The sequence below is a fragment of the Cyprinus carpio genome, unplaced genomic scaffold (assembly GCF_018340385.1).
Source record: "Cyprinus carpio isolate SPL01 unplaced genomic scaffold, ASM1834038v1 S000006615, whole genome shotgun sequence".
Classification (NCBI taxonomy): Eukaryota; Metazoa; Chordata; class Actinopteri; order Cypriniformes; family Cyprinidae; genus Cyprinus; species Cyprinus carpio.
In genome coordinates this window covers 91,300-110,051 of record NW_024879254.1, presented here as the reverse complement: position 1 = coordinate 110,051, position 18,752 = coordinate 91,300, and the positions used below count along the sequence as shown (strand labels likewise).

Below are 18,752 nucleotides of genomic sequence, written 5' to 3'. Positions count from 1 at the left end.
GCTCTTGGGGACCCAGCTGCTTCCAAAAGGATTCTTGGATCAGTGAGAAAGTGCTTCCAGTGTCAACCATGGCACTGACGTACCTGTCCTGTAGAATTATTGGAAGGGTGATATTTTTATAGTCGTGTTGCAATGCACTCTGAAAGGATTGTACGACTCGATTGCAGGCATTTGGAGGCTTGTGGGGAGGTTCTTGAACTGTGGAGGCTTTCTTTCTCTGCTCCTCCCCATTAGCTTGACTCCAATATCTTTTGGATTCATCAAAATCCCTTTCTATCTGTGTTCCAATCCTGACTAGTTCTCCTACGTCCTTGATGGTTCCACGTAGCAGGCTAGCTAGTCTGGGATTGCAGTTTCTTAGGATTGCTTGAACCACTTCCTTTTCTGACATCCCCTTCCTCCACCTCAGACACAAAGCACGATAGTGGAATGCAAAGTCTCTGATGCTTTCTCTAGCCCCTTGTCTCCTCTCCAACAATTTCCTTGCTGCGACATCATCATAATCCCAAACTAAAAAAAAAAAAACAAAAAATTCCTAAAAACAAAACCAATAATCAAAAATACTCCGCTCTGCCATCCACCAATCCTTGGGCGTACCTTTGAGTACCGCCGAGAGTGAAGCAAGGATTTCTCCCTCACTAAGGGGACGTACAGCAAAATACTCTTCGCAGTGTTCTATAAAAACAACAGGATCATCCTCTTGTGTACTACTGAAGCTGGGAAAATCCAGTTTTACTGGTGGGTTATACTGCATGGTGGTTTGGTTACCCTGGCTTGTTAAGTGACTGGACTGCATGCTGTAGGTAACATTTCTTTGTTTAGACTGAAAAAAAGAGAGGGTGGACTTAGGATCTGGAGTGGATGCAGATGGCAACAGAGATTGAAATCTTTGATCTATTCGACGATCCCTTCTCTTCAGGCAGTCTACAACAGACTGACCTAACTTCTGGACAAGCAGTTCTAGCTGTTTCTTTACTTTATCACACTCTCGTTGTACCCAGTAAGTCATTCTGTCCTTTATCAGTTTACATCGGTTTTCCAACTCATCTAAGGGAACATTTTCACTCACCCTCTGACTGAGGTCTGTTAGTTGGTCTTCCAGCGAAGTGAACCATTCAGACAGGCGTTCTATCATGGATGTTACGGAATTGGACGGGTCGTTGTTGGATTCAGGATCCATCTCCGGTGGAGGTGGAGGCAGAGGATAAGAATCATCTGGAATGTCATTTACCTTGTCCATAATTCTCTCACTTTCCTCATCTGAATCAATATATAGATCACTGAAAGTGTTGAGATCTTTCAGGGGTTCTCTTCTGGTGGTGAAAGACCCAGTTGAAAAGTCTTCACTGGGCACTTACTCATCCCCATCCTGAGCAGTCTGACTGACCCCTCTGTGCGACATGAATACAGATTAAGGTGACAAATTACTGGTTTGATGGTCCCTGTTCGGGCGCCAATCTGTAACCGTCCTCCTCTTCTTAAAAGGCACAGCTTTTGATAATTTTTAAGGGAGGGGCCCACCAACCACATTTAATATAAGCACCTAAAATGCTGTTCACTCAAATGTCAACCAAGATAAGAAATAAAGTTTGTACCAACACAGATAGAAGAGTTATACCAGATTATTATTGAATATTAAGAATGGGCGAAAACAACAGACAAGGAAAAATAAAGCAAACTACTTCGGCATACTCATTTAAAGAAAACTGGAAAGTGCTATCAACAAAACCCGTAAGCAAAAAGACACAAATCACAGCTAACCAAAGTGAATTTTTGTATAAAAAAAAAAAACCTTATACGACCATTGTCCATTTAGAATCTCAACTGTCCTTTGGAGAATGTCCGTTAAACCCAACGTAGAGGACGTAGAGGATGATGACGATGATGATGCTGACAATGTCTTTTTCAATGAGCAATAAACAATAATCCAACCTGATCCACATCCACCATGTGCTTCCCAACTGAGGCCTTAGTCGTTGTGGAATGAATAATCCCAAAAGATCCACTATAGGTTTCTGTGAAGTCGTCTTACAGTGGAAATACTCCTCACATCCCCATTGTACATATTAGTAGTGATTCTACCAATACTAAAGAGTCCTTCTAAATAGAATGTAAAAAAAAGTGAGTTAGCTTGCTAACAACCCCATATTACACAGAGCAACCATTCTAAACAAAATTACAATACATGAATAAAGTCTTTTAGTTAGAGAAATACAAGACTTTAATAAACAGGAAATCACTTACCAGATTGAGCTTGAAACACATTTCTCAATCTGGACTTGCATTGAACACTTGAGGAGAAAACCATGCTTCCACTTCACCAAACAGATCTCTCTTTCCTCTACCTCACTAGGATTTAACCTAGAGGAGAAGAGCCACTTAGGGTCCCTAGAGGACAGGAGTAGTACTACAACCTACTAAAACCATAGTAACAGAACTATGGACTGTTACAATGTGCTTCTTCTGTGTTTGTTTACACTGGTTTTCGAAACAGCATCACCACTCTTGCCTTTTTGTGCAACAGCAGCTGCTCCAGTCATGTGATCCTAGCTCAAATCATATTGGACACCCCGTGTTTTCGCTTTGCGAAACTGAAAAGATTCGTCGGACTGGTTCAAAAAAAAAAAACATGCATTTTCGGTGTGTGAATGTTCGTGGTCTGTGTGGAAGCATCCATAGGAAATCTGTTGTTTTATTCCAGTGTGTATCCAATATTCGCATCCAATATTCTTTTAGCTTTTTTGCACTCAGAGTGGAAATGCCTTAAGACTGCGGTTAATGCTTCATATTAATGTATTTAAAACAAGTTTGCATGGAAGATTTGACTTCATGTTGACCTCTTCCATTTGCAAGATGCGCTTTTAAAGTGCTTTGTGACCAGGCTGTGTCTAGCTGAGTTTTCACCAAATCTTTCTACAGCTGTGACACTAGTTTTTCTGAGCACCTCTGGTAGATCGGCACATGTGGTAGTAAGAGCATGAACATATCTTTAGAAAAAAATGATTAACATGAACATAAATCACTGCAATAAATTTAATAAATTTAAATGCTTGTTCTCTAAGGAAAGTCCCTTAAGATAAGGCAAGAGACCGACAAATCATTTTGTTTATATAGACAATTGTATAACACAGAAACAAGAAATAAATGGAAAAGCACATACTGTTTCATTCTGCTGGGGTGGTATTTTATTAGATATGCTGCTTCAGTCATTCAATCAGGATCTGATCCCATGAGTCTAGATTCTGAAAGCACTGAAAACAGCAAAATCACTCAAAGTGGCAGTATTTCAAAGACATAATTTTAAAAACATTTAAAAATCCTTAAAGCTAGCAATTGGGAAAAAAACTAAACAAAAATGTAGTTTCATTGAGGTGCTCCGTTACATTCATCATTCCCTCAACATCAAGCTTAATAAGTTCTTTCATATGGCTTCATTTGAAGTATAGCCAAACCAACCCGGAACACGATCTCCAAACCCTACAAAATACATGAATTTAATCACTGATATTGTCAATCAAACTATAATATTTATATGCTGTGTTGTTATTATTATTAACCTATTAAAAGCTTTTCTGTAATTGAAAATAAAAAAAAATATTAGATGAAAAACTTACATTTAAAAAAAGAAAACTTAAATCTAAACTCTGCTATCTTTCTATCTAATTGATAGAAATAAATAAGATAAAATACTAAAGTTACTGTTACAAATTGTAACTGTTAAAATTCATGTTAAACTAAATCTGAAATAAAATAAAGTTAAATACAAATATAAAAAATACAAAACATAAAATTACTAAAACTAATTTGAAAACTGAAAATATAAAAATAAAAGCAAATTCAAAACATGAATAAATAATATAATAGAATACTATATATAATACTAAAATATCACTGGCTAGTTATTTCTATATCTTATCTTATAAGAAAGAAAAAAATATTATCAGACAACAGATCTCTAGGTGAGAGTGGGATAACATGTGTCACCCCCTTTAGCTACAAAACTGTGTAATGTTTTTGTCCTGTGACCATGTACCAAAAATGGCAAGTATTTGTAAGCATTTTTAAAAAACATTTTATATCCAAGGAAATTTTTAGGTCAAATAATATATACAATGCAATTCAAAAGGATCAGTTCAAAAGTTGAAATTAAAAATGGTCAGTCATTTTTTATGATTTTTTTTAAAGAATTTAATAGTTAAATACTGTTCCCTTTCAAACTGTCTCTCCCGTTGTGTATACATGCTTATGGTGGGCTAAGGCACATTCTTGATCTCAGGCATCTGAACTGCACGCTTATGAAATGGCCGTTCAAGATGCTAACTTTGAAACAAATCCTCATGCATATTTGTACTCCGGACTGTTTTTTATTGGTGGATATGAAAGATGCTTACTTTCACATCAAGATAGCCCCTCATCACAGACCATTCTTGAGATTCGCATTCGAGGGGGTGGCCTATCAATATACAGTCCTTCCATTCGGACTGTCTCTGACGTGGCTCTTTCCCCTCTGAGACAGACCTGTATCATGAATTACCTCAACGACTGGCCTTTGCTAGCCAGGTCAGAACAGGAACTTATCACTCACAGGTCACTGCTACTTAGCCATCTGGAGCGGCTTGGGCTAAAAATCTATTTAGCCAAAAGCTCTTTGTCTCCCAGCCAGCAAATCATGGGGGACAGTGATTGATTCACCAGAATGCTCTCTGATGGTTCAGCGACTAGCAGTGTCATTCAAATGAGGGACTTTGCATCCCCTCAGAGATTTTCAGAGGATGCTCGCCCTTATGTCGATCGCTTCCTCTGTAATTCCTCTGGGCCTGCTCTGCATGTGGCCCCTTCAATTTTGGCTCAAAGTGTCCCACGCCTGGGGCATCTTCATCTAAGAGTAACCCACCACTGCATCAAAGCTCTGGACCCTTGGAGCAATTCTCGCCTGTTTCATTCAGGCATCCCGTTGGGGCTGACCTCCAGGAGGAAGGTAGTAAAGACAGATGCCGCCAACACAGGTTGGGAAGCACTGTACTAGGGCAGACCAGTGTTTGGCTCCTGGTTACACTTGGAGCAACACTTGCACATCAGCTGCCTTGAAATGATGGCAGTTTCTCTGGCCCTGAAAGCCTTCCTACCAACCTGGTCCACTTGGACAACATCACAGTGGTAGCCTTCATAAATCACTAAGGCGGTTTCAGGTCACGCTCCTTTTACCTCCTTTTACCAAAACCGCTTTACAATCATGTTGGGCGGGGGGGGGGGGGGGGGGTCTCTCCTCAACCACCACCAGTGTGCTGACAGCAGCCACAGGACAACGGTGCCTATACTGAGGCGTTAGGACCCACACAGACTACAGGGTGAGCACCCCCTGCTGGCCTCACTAACACCTCTTCCAACAGCAACCTAGTTTTCCCAGGAGGTCTCCCATCCAGTTAATGACCAGGCTCAACCCAGCTTAGCTTCAGTAGGCAACCAGTCTTGGGCTGCAGGTTGATATGGCTGTGGCCATGACTGTAAAGTCATCCTCAAATCAAGACACAGCTATGTGCCTATGTGCTCTCAACCCCATTCAGAGCACAGGTTATTTCTCTTCTAGCTCTTCCTATTACAGAGAACAAGCAGGGTCCCTTATCCATCCTGCCCAGTTAGGGCTCTTAAAGTGTACGTTGAGCACTCTGGCCCGTTTCGGGAATCAGAGCAGCTTTTTGTATGCTTCGGAAGCCGCTCTAATCCTCTCATCTAACTGGGCTGCCGGTTATGACTATCTCGTTGGACAGTCGATGCTATAGCCCTGGCTTATGCCACAGAGGTTTTGAAATGCACTATTGGGGTGAGGGCCCACTCCACTCAAGGAATGGCCTCCTCCTGGGCGTGGTCCAGTGGGATCTATGTTGATGACATCTTTTCCAGCTGGTCGTCCCCGTCAACCTTTACAAGGTTTTATAATTTAGATGTCCCTGCCCTCCAGGCACGATCTTGTCTACTTAAATTCACCTAATCTCCTCTTTGAGTGGAAAAGATTTTGCTATGTAGTCCCCAGCAGGCTAGCTTGGGGCTCATTCTTTGCTCATGCTTTTCTTAGGGGCCCTCGTTTCGGGCGCTCCGGGGCTGGATGTGCACAGAGTGACTTAGGTTTGAATTTACTTATAGCACGGCACTATTGGATGCGTTCCCCATAAGCATGTATGTGCAACAGGAGAGACCGTTCAAAAGGAAATGCTCCGGTTACTAATGTAACCTTGGTTCACTGAGATAAAGAAACAAACATTGCGTAAGCTGGTATGCTATAAGTCTGCACATAAGCTGATGGCTGTCGCTGACAGAAGAAAATTCTGAAGAATGGTGCTCTAAGCCTACTTATATAGTAGGTGGCTCCTCCCCTTTAGGCGTGTTGAAGCACCATTTGTTTGTGCAGGTACATGAATGTGAAAAAATCAGGCTTCAGTATCAGAGTAAAGAGCTAAAGTATCAGAGTTTTTCCATAAGCGTGTATACGCAATGCTTATACCCTCATCTCAGGGAACCAAGGTTACATAAGTAACTGGAGCATTGTTTTAAATTTTCTGTTCATCAAAAAAAAATGATCACAGTTTCAAGAAAAATATTAAGCAGCACAAATGTTTTAAACATTGATAATAATACGAAATGTTTTTTTTTTTTAGTACTTAATCAGAATATTAGAATAATCCTTCAGAAGGATTATGTGGCATCGAAGACGAGTAATGACTGCTGAAAATTTATTATTTTTATATTATATATTAAATTTATGAATTAGACATCTTTTAGACAAGTTTCTTCTAATTCCTCATTGCTTAGAGGAAAACATACAGTAGGTAAATAAAAGTGACATAGCTTTACCCCACTATCCCCTTCTTACAAAACACCAAAGTTCTTACTTACAAACAACAAAGTTCTTGTCAAATGTGCAATTCTCAGAAATCTGACATTTACCAGGAAATAGAAAGATACTTCAGCAGATCATTTGTAACAGGCTTTATGTGGCTTACTCAGCTTAGGGTTTTTGGAAAGGACATTTTATAAATAATCCATGTGCTTTTAAATAGAGCAGAATTATAATTGTTTACCTTAATCATAGCATCAGACTGGTAAATGCAGCAGCTGAGTTCAACCATATTAGATCTATACAGATCCCTCATTCCGAAGTCCTTCATTAGCCTCAAAAAAAATGTAGAAGGCCTCCTCTTCAGCCATCTAAAAGGTGGTCATCTCAATTCATTGACCAGTACTAGCTACTATACTTTGTAACTATAATTTCAATTAAAAAAGCAATTCATTACCTGCAATAGACCTACAATAAACACACTTCCCTGACAGTAGCCAATGTCTCGGTCTAAGATTGAGTAAGCCTGCAAATAAAGCCACGTTGTGTTTTGTATACTCCTAAAATGCATTATTCTTATTTTTTTCTGTATGATCACAGATAGAGATTCTCTGTCATCTAACCTTCAGCACATTAAACAGTGATTTCTGGCACGTAGCAACCTTGTTGTGAAAGAGCTGGTGTTGAGGGAGGATACGTGTCAGGTCTCTGAGTATCAGCTTTTCAGATGGACACAAGCTCTTCAGTAGATCTGAGTATTTCTGCCACACAACAACATTCTGAGTGTCACACAACAGCTGCCACACAACAGGCCACAGGTGAGCAGGGACACCCCTCCTGATCAGCACCTCAAAGAAGAATGGTACAGCAAACTAAATGATTTCAACTGAAATCATCACATGAAACTGGTGGATCGATAAGTTGGTTACCTTGATCTGTTCACTTTTCTCTTTCGCCAGTCATCCCATTCTTTAATGACATTACCCCATATGCCATACTCAAAAGAGAAGGTTTTGGGTGAGGTGGGACTTCACAGGACTCCATTCACAGAGTACAGAGACTTACTGTCAATCTCTAGCAGTCTGTTGAGGAAAACAGAAAAAAAATCTATTTTGAAATGTATGATAAAATAAATTAAACAAACAAGCAAATAGCATACTTTTGATAAGTATATTTTGAGATGTAAAATAAACCTGAATATGATACATACATGCAATCTTTTTTGATGGAAAGTTAGTTTGAAGCTGAATGCCAATAAAAAGAAAGAAAGAAAGAGAAAGAGAAAGAGAAAGAAAGAAATTATGTTCACTAATCTTAAACCTATAGAAAACAAGTTGGGCTCACAGTGTGGAAACAGAGATGTCTCAGTAATGTAATGTGTAACTTTTTAGTTAAGTTGGCTTGAAAAAGCCAACTTACTGATCTACTATCTAATCTTATTATTATTATTAAGTTGGCTTGAGAAAGCCAACTTACTGATCTACTATTTAAACTTATTAAGTTGGCTTGAGAAAGCCAACTTACTGATCTACTATCTAATCTTATTAGTGGTGCTTGCCGAAGGCAAAGCATCACTATTACTATGCTCCATACTTATTATTAGTGGTGCTTGCCGAAGGCAAAGCATCACTTGTATTATCTCACATACTTATTATTAGTGGTGCTTGCCGAAGGCAAAGCATCACTTGTATTATCTCACATACTTATTATCCTCCTCCTATAAAACCCTAAAAATAAAGTTTGGCGCGTAACTTGTCCCGCAGTTTTTGTCACAGACCAACGAAACAGGTGTCAAATCGTGCGCCCTATTGAGGAGAGGTGTGCTATGACTTTTATAAGCCATCGGGCGTACGATGTTCGCACACCGGGCGAAATATCGCCCGAAAAATCGCATAGACAATGCATTGCGGCCAACTTTGACGGATCATAGCTCCGAGAGAGAATTTCGCAGAAACATGTGAATCACCAAATTTGGAGAGGCTATCAGGCTGTGCGAGAACATACCACGCAGTGGGCTTTAAGTTGTACCCCTGGGGCGCAAGAGCCCCCCAAAGTTGCCCCATAGACATATTATGGTGAGGGATCGCCCATGAAACAGCGTGTTTTTCCTACTATGGTAAGTTTTGCATAGAACATAACTCTGGAACACAATGTCATAGAGACATGGGGGTGGGCTCATTTTAATCAGGCAACCAATCACTCTGTCTGGATCATTGTGAAGCACTCAAGCCACGCCCTAGCAACCATTTAGGTCCCCTTAGTAACAAGCTCCATAGACATCCATTGAAAAAGATCAAATTAATATCTTTGGATAGAAGTGTCATAGAAACATGAGGGTGGGCTCGTTTGACTCAGAACAGCAAACGGCCAATCACGAATCACCTTCAAGACTTCATAGCCAGGCCCTAGCAACCATTTAGAGCACCCTAGCAACCCAAAGCACAGAGGGATATCTTCAAATCTGAATATCATAAAGGCATGGGGGTTGGTTTATATCATTCATACTGGAAAGCAGCCATCATTCCCAGCTGCCAAGCCACTCCCTAGCAACCAAACAGAGTCCCCTAGCAACCGTTTTGCAAGACCTATCACTCTGCATCAAAACATCGTAGAGACATGGGGGCTGGCTTATATTGTCAAGCATCCTTTGGAGTATCATCATTGGCAGCTGCAAGGCAACTCCCTAGCAACCAAACAGAGTACCCTAGCAACCATTTTGCAAGACCTATATCTCTGCATCAGAACAATGTACAGACATCGGGTTTGGCTTATACTGTCAAGCAGCCTTTGGAGTATCGTCATTGGGAGCTGTTAGACCACTCCCTAGCAACCAAACAGAGTACCCTAGCAACCGTTTTGCAAGACCTATATCTCTGAATCAGAACATCGTAAAGACATGGCGGTTGGCTCTTTTGACTCATGGTAGCAAACTGGAATTATAACATGCTAGTCATGCTAGCAGTGAATAGCTACATGCTAATAGTGATTAGCTAAGAGATAAATCAGGCTATGAACTCTATAAAAAGACCTAAGCAACAGAGGGCCGAGTTTTGCCACTGCAAGAACCACTCACATTTTCTTCAGGAAATGTACATTCTAGTTATTAGTGGTGCTTGCCGAAGGCAAAGCATCACTTATATTATCTCACATACTTATTATTCTTCTTCTTCTTATAGATTCCGTACAAATTTCGGCGCGTAACTAGTCCCGCAGTTTTTGTCACAGACCCACAAAAGAGGTGTCAAATCGTGCGCCCTATTCGGGAATGGTGTGCTATGACTTTTATAAGCGATCGGGCGTACGATGTTCGCACACCGGGCGATATATCGCCCGAAAAATCGCATAGACAATGCATTGCGGCCAACTTTGACGGATCATAGCTCCGAGAAAGAATTTCGCAGAAACATGTGGATCACCACATTTGGAGAGGCTATCAGGCTGTGCGAGAACATACCCCGCAGTGGGGTATAAGTTGTACCCCTGGGGCGCAAGAGCCCCCCAAAGTTGCCCCATAGACATACTATGGTGAGAGATCGCCCATGAAACAGTGTGTTTTTCCTACTATAGTACTTTACCTAGGAGTTTTGCATTGAACATAACTCTGGATCACAATGTCATAGAGACATGGGGGTGGGCTCATTTTACTCAGCCAACCAATCAGTCTGTCAGGATCATTGTGAAGCAGTCAAGCCACGCCCTAGCAACCATTTAGGTCCCCTTAGTAACAAGCTCCATAGACTTCCATTGAAAAATATCAAATATATATCTTTGGATAGAAGAGTCATAGAAACATGAGGGTGGACTCGTTTGACTCGGGGCAGCAAAGGACCAATCACGAATCACCTTCAAGACTTCATAGCCACGCCCTAGCAACCATTTAGAGCTCTCTAGCAACCCAAAGCATAGAGGGATATCTTCAAATCTGAATGTCATAAAGCCATAACGGTTGGTTTCTATCATTCATACTGGCAAGCAGCTTTTGGAGTATCTACATTGGCAGCTGCCAGGCCACTCCCTAGCAACCAAACAGAGTACCCTAGCAACCGTTTTTCAAGATCTATATCTCTGCATCAGAACATCGTACAGACATGGGGGTTGGTTTACATTTGCAAGCAGCCTTTGGAGTATCATCATTGGCAGCTGCCAAGCCACTCCCTAGCAACCAAACAGAGTACCCTAGCAACCATTTTGCTAGACCTATATCTCTTCATCAGAACATCGTACAGACATGGGGGTTGGTTAATATTGTCAAGCAGCCTTTGGAGTATCATCACTGGCAGCTGTCAGGCCACTCCCTAGCAACCAAACAGAGTACCCTAGCAACCGTTTTGCAAGACCTATATCTCTGCATCAGAACATCGTACAGACATGGCGGTTGGCTCTTTTGATTCATGCTAGCTAACTGGAATTCCAACATGCTAGTCATGCTAGCGGTGAATAGCTACATGCTAATAGTGATTAGCTAAGAGATAAATCAGGCTATGAACTCTATAAAAATACCTAAGCAACTGAGGGCCGAGTTTTGCCACTGCAAGCACCACTCACATTTTCTTCAGGAAATGTACATTCTAGTTAGTGGTGCTTGCCGAAGGCAAAGCATCACTATTACTATCTCACATACTTATTATTCTTCTTATTCTTCTTCTTATAGATTCCGTACAAATTTCGGCGCGTAACTAGTCCCGCAGTTTTTGTCACAGACCCGCAAAAGAGGTGTCAAATCGTGCGGCCTATTCGGGAATGGTGTGCTATGACTTTTATAAGCGATCGGGCGTACGATGTTCGCACAGCGGGCGAAATATCGCCCAAAAAATCCCATAGACAATGCATTGCGGCCAACTTTGACGAATCCTAGCTCCGAGAGGGAATTTCGCAGAAACATGTGAATCACCACATTTGGAGAGGCTATCAGGCTGTGCGAGAACATACCCCGCAGTGGGGTATCAGTTGTACCCCTGGGGCGCAAGAGCCCCCCAAAGTTGCCCCATAGACATACTATGGTGAGGGATCACCCATGAAACAGTGCGTTTTTCCTACTATGGTAATTTAAGTAGGAGTTTTGCATTGAACATAACTCTGGATCACAATGTCATAGAGACATGGGGGTGGGCTCATTTTACTCAGGCAACCAATCAGTCTGTCAGGATCATTGTGAAGCAGTCAAGCCACGCCCTAGCAACCATTTAGGGCCACTTAGTAACAAGCTCCATAGACTTCAATTGAAAAAGATCAAATTAATATCTTTGGATAGAAGTGTCATAGAAACATGAGGGTGGGCTCGTATGACTCGGGGCAGCAATCAACCAATCATGACTCACCTTCAGGACTTCATAGCCACGCCCTAGCAACCATTTAGAGCTCCCTAGCGCTAGTGACTACAGGATAAAACGCTAAGAACTCCCGAGACCTGACCACATCCAGTTGACCTGCGAGAAACATGACTCACCACATTTGAGCTGGTCAAAGAAAATAGCAACCACACCTGCCATGATACGAACCACCTAGGCGAACTAAACCCATGCGTTCTCTACCAACCGCCCAAGCCCCATTAAGCAATAGTTAACCCAGAGCATATCTCGCAATCATGAAACACGGCTGTCTCCCCAGTTCCGCATATTGGGCTATCAGCACGAACATCCCCAGCACCGCCCGCAGTCATCAATCTCTACCATCCAGCCTACCAAAATGGTCAGCATACACACAAATACCTTAAGACGCCCGGCAAACTGCACCCATGTTACGGTATAGCAACCCCAGGCAACGCATCTAGCCGCGACCCATTAGGCGACCAATTCCAACAACATCTACGCGATAACTGCCTAGCAAGCATCCAGATAGCAAACATGAACCCGCTCTAGCAACCGCCAATCACTAATCACCTTCAAGATTTCAGCAACAAACGCCCCGAAGCCATGCCCACATAACCACCGGGGTCCGCCGCAACCACCGAGATAACCGGGCTTGGCCCCGCAGCGAAAAGAAGGCTAGCAATGGGCTTACCAATTCACCCCAAGTAACCTAGCCACCACCATAGCAGCATCTTACGCAGCCAGCCCAGATGTAGATTAAACTGCCTCAGCAGCCGCCTAGCAGCCACCCAGAACATCCCCAAGAACAGCGACAGCAGTACCCAGCAACCTGCTTTCCCAAGTACCTTTAGCAGGTCTTCCTGCAGCAAAATATCCGAAGGTTACCATAGTATGTCAGCTAAAGAACCTTTGAGAACACCCTAGCATCGCGTGAGCCAGTCACCCAGTATAGCAACCGCACCCCAAGTTCCCCGAAATCACATCGTGCCTGAAGGATCCATCTGTACCATAGCAAACGGTTATATAAGCTGTCAAGCATCCCGTAGCGATATACCAACACCTTGAAGAAATGCGCCAAGGAACCTAGCAAACCGCCTAGAACATGCTTGCGCAACCACCCCAAGAATCTCGTAGCTTCTGACCAGCAAACCACGCAGAAACATCGCATAAGCCCGGTCAGAATTGTCATAGCTGTGCTTTTTTAGCAACCATCCCCAGCAACTTAAAGTATTAGTTGTCACCCCCCAGGTCACCATGCCCCGAACCGCAACCACCAAAATACCCTAGCATCTCACTCCATGCACACCTTAAAGCAACCACGCCATGAAACACTGAGCAAGTACAGTTCGACACCAGTCGCGACAGTTACGGCATTTAGCTCCTTTGAAACAAACTTATAAAAAGATCCCGAAGCAACCGATGTCATAGCCACTGTAAGCACCGCTACATTTTCTTCAGAGAAACCCACACTCTAGTTATGCCATCATTCTTACAAGATCCCGCATACAGCCGCCAGAATCAGTCCCTTCCAAGCCCTCTTAGTCAACAGATCCCAAAAGAGGCTGTCAAATCGAAAGCCAATTACCATCTTGGAACAAGACTGTCCTACAACATAGATCTGGCTGCATCGTGTAACAGACAACGCTAGGCATCGCTCGAAAAATCGACATCACAAGTGGCACCTACGGCTAACTTTGACGGATCGAAGTCTCGAGTGTCGAATTTCAGAGAAACATGTGAATCCCCACATCTAGAGAGGATTTCAGGGCGCATCGAGAACCTACCCCGCAGAGTGGGGAATATGTTAGGCTTTTTCGCTATATCTCCCAAAGTGACGCCCCTTTGACATACTATGGTGAGGGGATCACTGCCGGCCAACTACAGCCGTTTTCCCGCCTGGGTGGTACTTTCACTCTGAGTTTGCTTTGTATTGAACAGCAACTCTGGACTCAAACGTCATAGAGACGTGGGGTTGGCCTATCACCAGGCAAACCAACGAAGTCCGGAGGAATCATCGTGAAGCAGTCAGTCGGCAATGCTCCCAAAGTCGCCCATTTAGCGTCGCTTAGCGGCAAAGCCCTAGACTCCATTGAACAGATCCACCAATCTCTTGCATCCGAAGTGTCAGCGAACCATGTAGGGCTGCCTGCCTTGAATCGGGCAGCCGCAAACGGCCACAACGGGATCCACCCCACCTTCTTCTGGCCTCCAGCAAACCAACACAGATAACCCGAGTTAAACCCAAAGCGAGCAGAGCACATCTTTAGAACGAACAGTCAGCAGCCATAGGGGTTGGAGCCAACGCCTAACTGCGCCGCGCCTTCAGAGCATCGGCCCGCCATACGCCAGCCACTCTGGCAAACCAAATAACCAGCAAACCGCCTTCGCAAAGACCCAGATCTCAGCATCAGAACACATCATCCAGGTCACCAGCCGAACAGCGCCAGCCTGAAAGTATCAGCCTGTCGGCATGCCACGCAAACGCTCCAGCACGGAAACGTATCCCGAAGAAAACCACGCAAGACCATCCCTCGCGCACCAGAACATCGACAGATGGGTCATCAGCACCACTGCACGCCGCCTGAGGACCAGCCTGCCGTGCCCACCCTGGGAAGGCAAAACCAAACGAAGGAGCACCCAAAACCACTATAAAAAGAGCCAGGATCCAGGCGTCCCAAAACCGTTGCCGGAGACATGGGGGGGCCTGGAGCCAGTTGCCAGCAGTCCTGAGACCAGCCAAGTCACTCCTGCAACCAAACAGAGCACCCTGCAAGCAACCATTAGTGGTGATGATTCCATAAAACTTGTACCAACCGACATGCAAGCTGCTTCTTCTGGCTGCATGCTCCTCTTCATATCAACAGCCGTCATCCACCCCGGCCAGGCACCTGGGCACCCAAACCTGCCCGCAAGACAAACGACGTCAACCCCAAAGAACCACCCCTGCCACGGTCATGAAACAAAGAAAACCGCCCAAACCTGTCACCGAGCACAAGCTGATCATCCAATAAAACTCACGCCAGAAACAGCAGACAGAACCCAACCAGCAAAAATCTCGGGAAGTAAACTGTCATGCACAAAACCCGCAAACAGAACCGGTTCCAGCCAGAAGCCCAGCACCACCGAAACAAACCCAACACCAACACCACAACCATAAGCCAACCCTTTTGCAACCACCCTAATACCAAAGAAAACGCCTGCACCCAGTTCTACCATAGCGCAACCTGCCTAAGAAAACAAACTGCCTGTAACACCCAGCTCCCAAAATTACAGCACTGCCTGCAACCGCCCAGAAACCACCCACAAGGTGCAATTCCAGCAACCCGCTTTAAACAACCCGCCACCATAAACCGTGAAACCAACCCAGTTACCATAGCAACCACCTAAACCACCAACACCTGCAACCACTCCATAAATTAGGCAACCACCCTCGCACCTAGAACCATAGCAACACCAGCAACCACCACAATGCCCTGAGTGCTAAATCATCCGAAAACTCCATGAAGTAACCAACTCTGGCGAAAACCAGAACCTGGGACCCCAGTAACCACCTAGAAGAATCAGCAAACCATATAGCAACACCCTATAAATCCACTCTGAAAATTCCAGCACCCACCGAATAAAATAAAACAAAGTCAAACACCTTTAGCAAAACCGAGCGCTGTCGCCACCGCAAATCACCCCATCTTCCTCTCTCCGAGAAAACATTCTGTTCTTATTATTATTCTTCCAAAATAAAACTGGCAGTTCGAAAAAGTCCCGGATTAACAGACCTGCAAAGAGGTGTCAATCAAAGGTACCATTTAAAGTCTGAAGTGCTGCACACTTTGTAATGACTGGCGCAAAATACGTCTGATTAGCTGCAAATGACGCCCAAAACCCAGCGATACCGCATTGCGGTTTCAACCGGTTCCCATCCATATCTGATAGATGCCAGCGTTCGCCAAACCCCATCTGAGTCACCTGCTGAAAGAGAATATGCCACCCTAGGTTATAACCCCTAATGTTAAAGAGCCCAGCCGTCTGCAGGAGGGGATCATATGAACAGCTGTCTTCTACCACGTGCCGGATTGAATATAACCCCTGGAGCAATGTCATAGAGATACAAAGTGTCACGAAATTCAGCAAACCAATCAAATTATCGACCGCGAAGTACCTGCCACCACCCAGTAAACGGTTTGTATCCCTTATAAAAAGCCCCAGCAATCACCAAAGCATCAATATCTTTGATAGAAGGGTTTCAGGAACATGAGCGGGCAGTTCGCTGACGGGCAGCAAAGCGTCAATCATCGAATCACCTTTCAATAATCATAGCCAGGCCCGAGAACTATTTCTGATGCACCCAGCAGTCCCCAAAGGCACCCGAGTATTCTCGCTAAACTGACGTCATCAGCAAACAGTAGTCAATAGTTTACCAGCAGCCATCTTGTGCCGTGCCTCCTCCCAGCAAAACTGCGTGCCGAGAAGCGCCCTGCGCCAAACCGCAAGACTCATTCTCTCATACCAGCCACCTGAAGGGTTGGCTGAGGCATTGCCGGGTTAACCGGCGATTATCATTGGGTCGTGCGCAACCCCAAACGCCGAGAAAATTCCGCGAAACCGCTCAGCGTGATCTACATCTCCCCACCGCAAAACAACGCTGGTTGGCAGTCGAATTTGCCACCGGTCAGCCGTGCCTGGAGTACTGCCGCCAGAGCTGCCGCCACTTTGAAATCAAAGTTAGAGCACCTGGCGCGCACCAGCCAGACTTATCTTGAATCTGAACATCGTGAAGATGGCTGCTGGCCTTTGCATCTTCAATAAAACTGGAATCGACGCGCCGCATAAGAGGATAGCGTTGGCGCAGCATAGATATCATGGGTGAGACGAAATCTACGGTATCCCGCATAAAGATTCCACACCGTGAGTGTTTGAGTTTTCAGTTGCCACGCGCATCACCGCCATTTTCTGTGTGAAATGCATTCGAGTGCGCCGGTCATTTATCGCTTCGTAAAACTTTAGCGCACAGCAAACGCACCAATCATCCTAATCAAATCACCTTCAAGACTCTCTCATAGCCACGCTTCCCCATAAACTATTTTAGGATAACCCTAGCAACCTGAAAAGCATAGAGGGATATCTTTCAAATCTTAAATGTCATAAAGCTTCTCTAAGCAGGGGTTGTTTTATGTCATGCATTACTGGCAAGCAGGCTTTGGAGTATCATCAGTGGGCAGCTGCAGGCCAAACACCTAGCAAGCCAGGACCACAGTACCTTAGCAAACATTTTGGCCCACATTTGCCAATGATCTAGCTGTCTGATTCGGAGCAATGTAGAGACATGGGGGTGTGGCTTATACTGTCAAGCCATCCCTATGGAGTATCATCATTGGTCAGCTTGTCCAGGCCAATCCCTAGCAAACCAATACACAGTAGCTCCCTAGCACAAATTTTTGCAAGAGATCTATAATATCTCTGCCATCAGAAGCAAGTATGACAGAACGCTAATGTGGGTTTATAGCGTATACTGTATAGAGCCAGCCGTTGGCAGTAAATCAGTCATTGGGCAGCTGTCAATGGCCACTCACTAGCAAGCCAAACAAGAGGTTCCCCCTAGCAATCCGTTTTTGGCAATGCACATAGTATCTCGAACTCAGAAGCATTCTGTAAAGACAAATGGCGGTTGGCTCCTTGTGACTCATGATAGCAAAGCGGGAATTCTCAACAGTAGTCATGCTAGCAGTGAACTAGCTACATGCTAATAGTGATTAGCTAAGATGCTCAATCAGGCTTTGAAACTTCATAAAAAAGACCTAAAAGCAACGGGGGCCGGTAAGTTTGCCACTCTGCACCAGACACCATCACATTTTCCATCCAGTGACCAAACTGTGTACCACTTCTAGTGTTACCTATTACCAGTTCGCTGTAAACAAACTTCGGCGCGCTATCCTCCTGTACTGATGTCGTAGCAACCGTGCAACCGCAGGTGTCAAATCTGCGACTTATGAGGAGCGAGGGGTGCTTATGGATTTTCTAAGCAATCCACCCCGGAGCGTCCGATAATTCGTTACAGCAGCGCGAAAAAACGATGAGTACTGTGTCAAAATATCCATAGACTGCAGACTTATGAAAAATTAGATCTACGCTATCGCTTGTGGATCCAGACCAGATCCAAGACGGCTTGGGAGTGGCCGTTTGACTCGGCAACTGCTAGCGAGTCCCAGGAGTAACCACATAACTTACTTTATGTGCACTGCATAGTAACCACCTTTACGCACACCTAGCAACGGCCTTTGCAACACTCTCTATCTCCTTTGGCATCAGGAACATCGTACCTTAGCAACGGGCATAGCAACCACCCAGGTTACAATAGCAACGGCATAGCAAAACCACCAAACAAATAGCAACGACGAGAAAACACGTTAGCAAACCCCCCCCCCCAACACCCACACAACACCACACGCCATGACCAACCTACGCAACATCATAAGCAACACCCACTAGCAGACCACCCTGGGTATCCTAGCAACAGCATTAAAGACGACTAGTAACAGAATTAGAAAACGCGGTCAGGACCGATGTTGCCACTGCAAGAACCACCACATTTTAGTCAGGAAATGTACATTCGTAGT

The 18,752-nt window shown here is 44.3% G+C and overlaps 1 long non-coding RNA gene across 5 annotated transcripts in view; it reads right to left on the bottom strand.

Moving 5' to 3' along the window:
- Window positions 1-569: 569 nt before the first annotated feature.
- LOC122144181 overlaps window positions 570-18,752 on the bottom strand; it is a 69,124-nt gene continuing 50,941 nt past the window's right edge. For 2 of the 5 annotated variants that reach the window (XR_006159597.1, XR_006159600.1), the window contains exons 3-5: window positions 8,043-8,076; window positions 7,762-7,914; window positions 570-7,680 (exon numbers count right to left, since the gene is read on the bottom strand). This is a non-coding gene — a long non-coding RNA (uncharacterized LOC122144181). The remainder of the gene's footprint in view (window positions 7,681-7,761; window positions 7,915-8,042; window positions 8,077-18,752) is intronic. The other 3 variants (XR_006159598.1, XR_006159601.1, XR_006159599.1) reach the window with 3 other exon arrangements.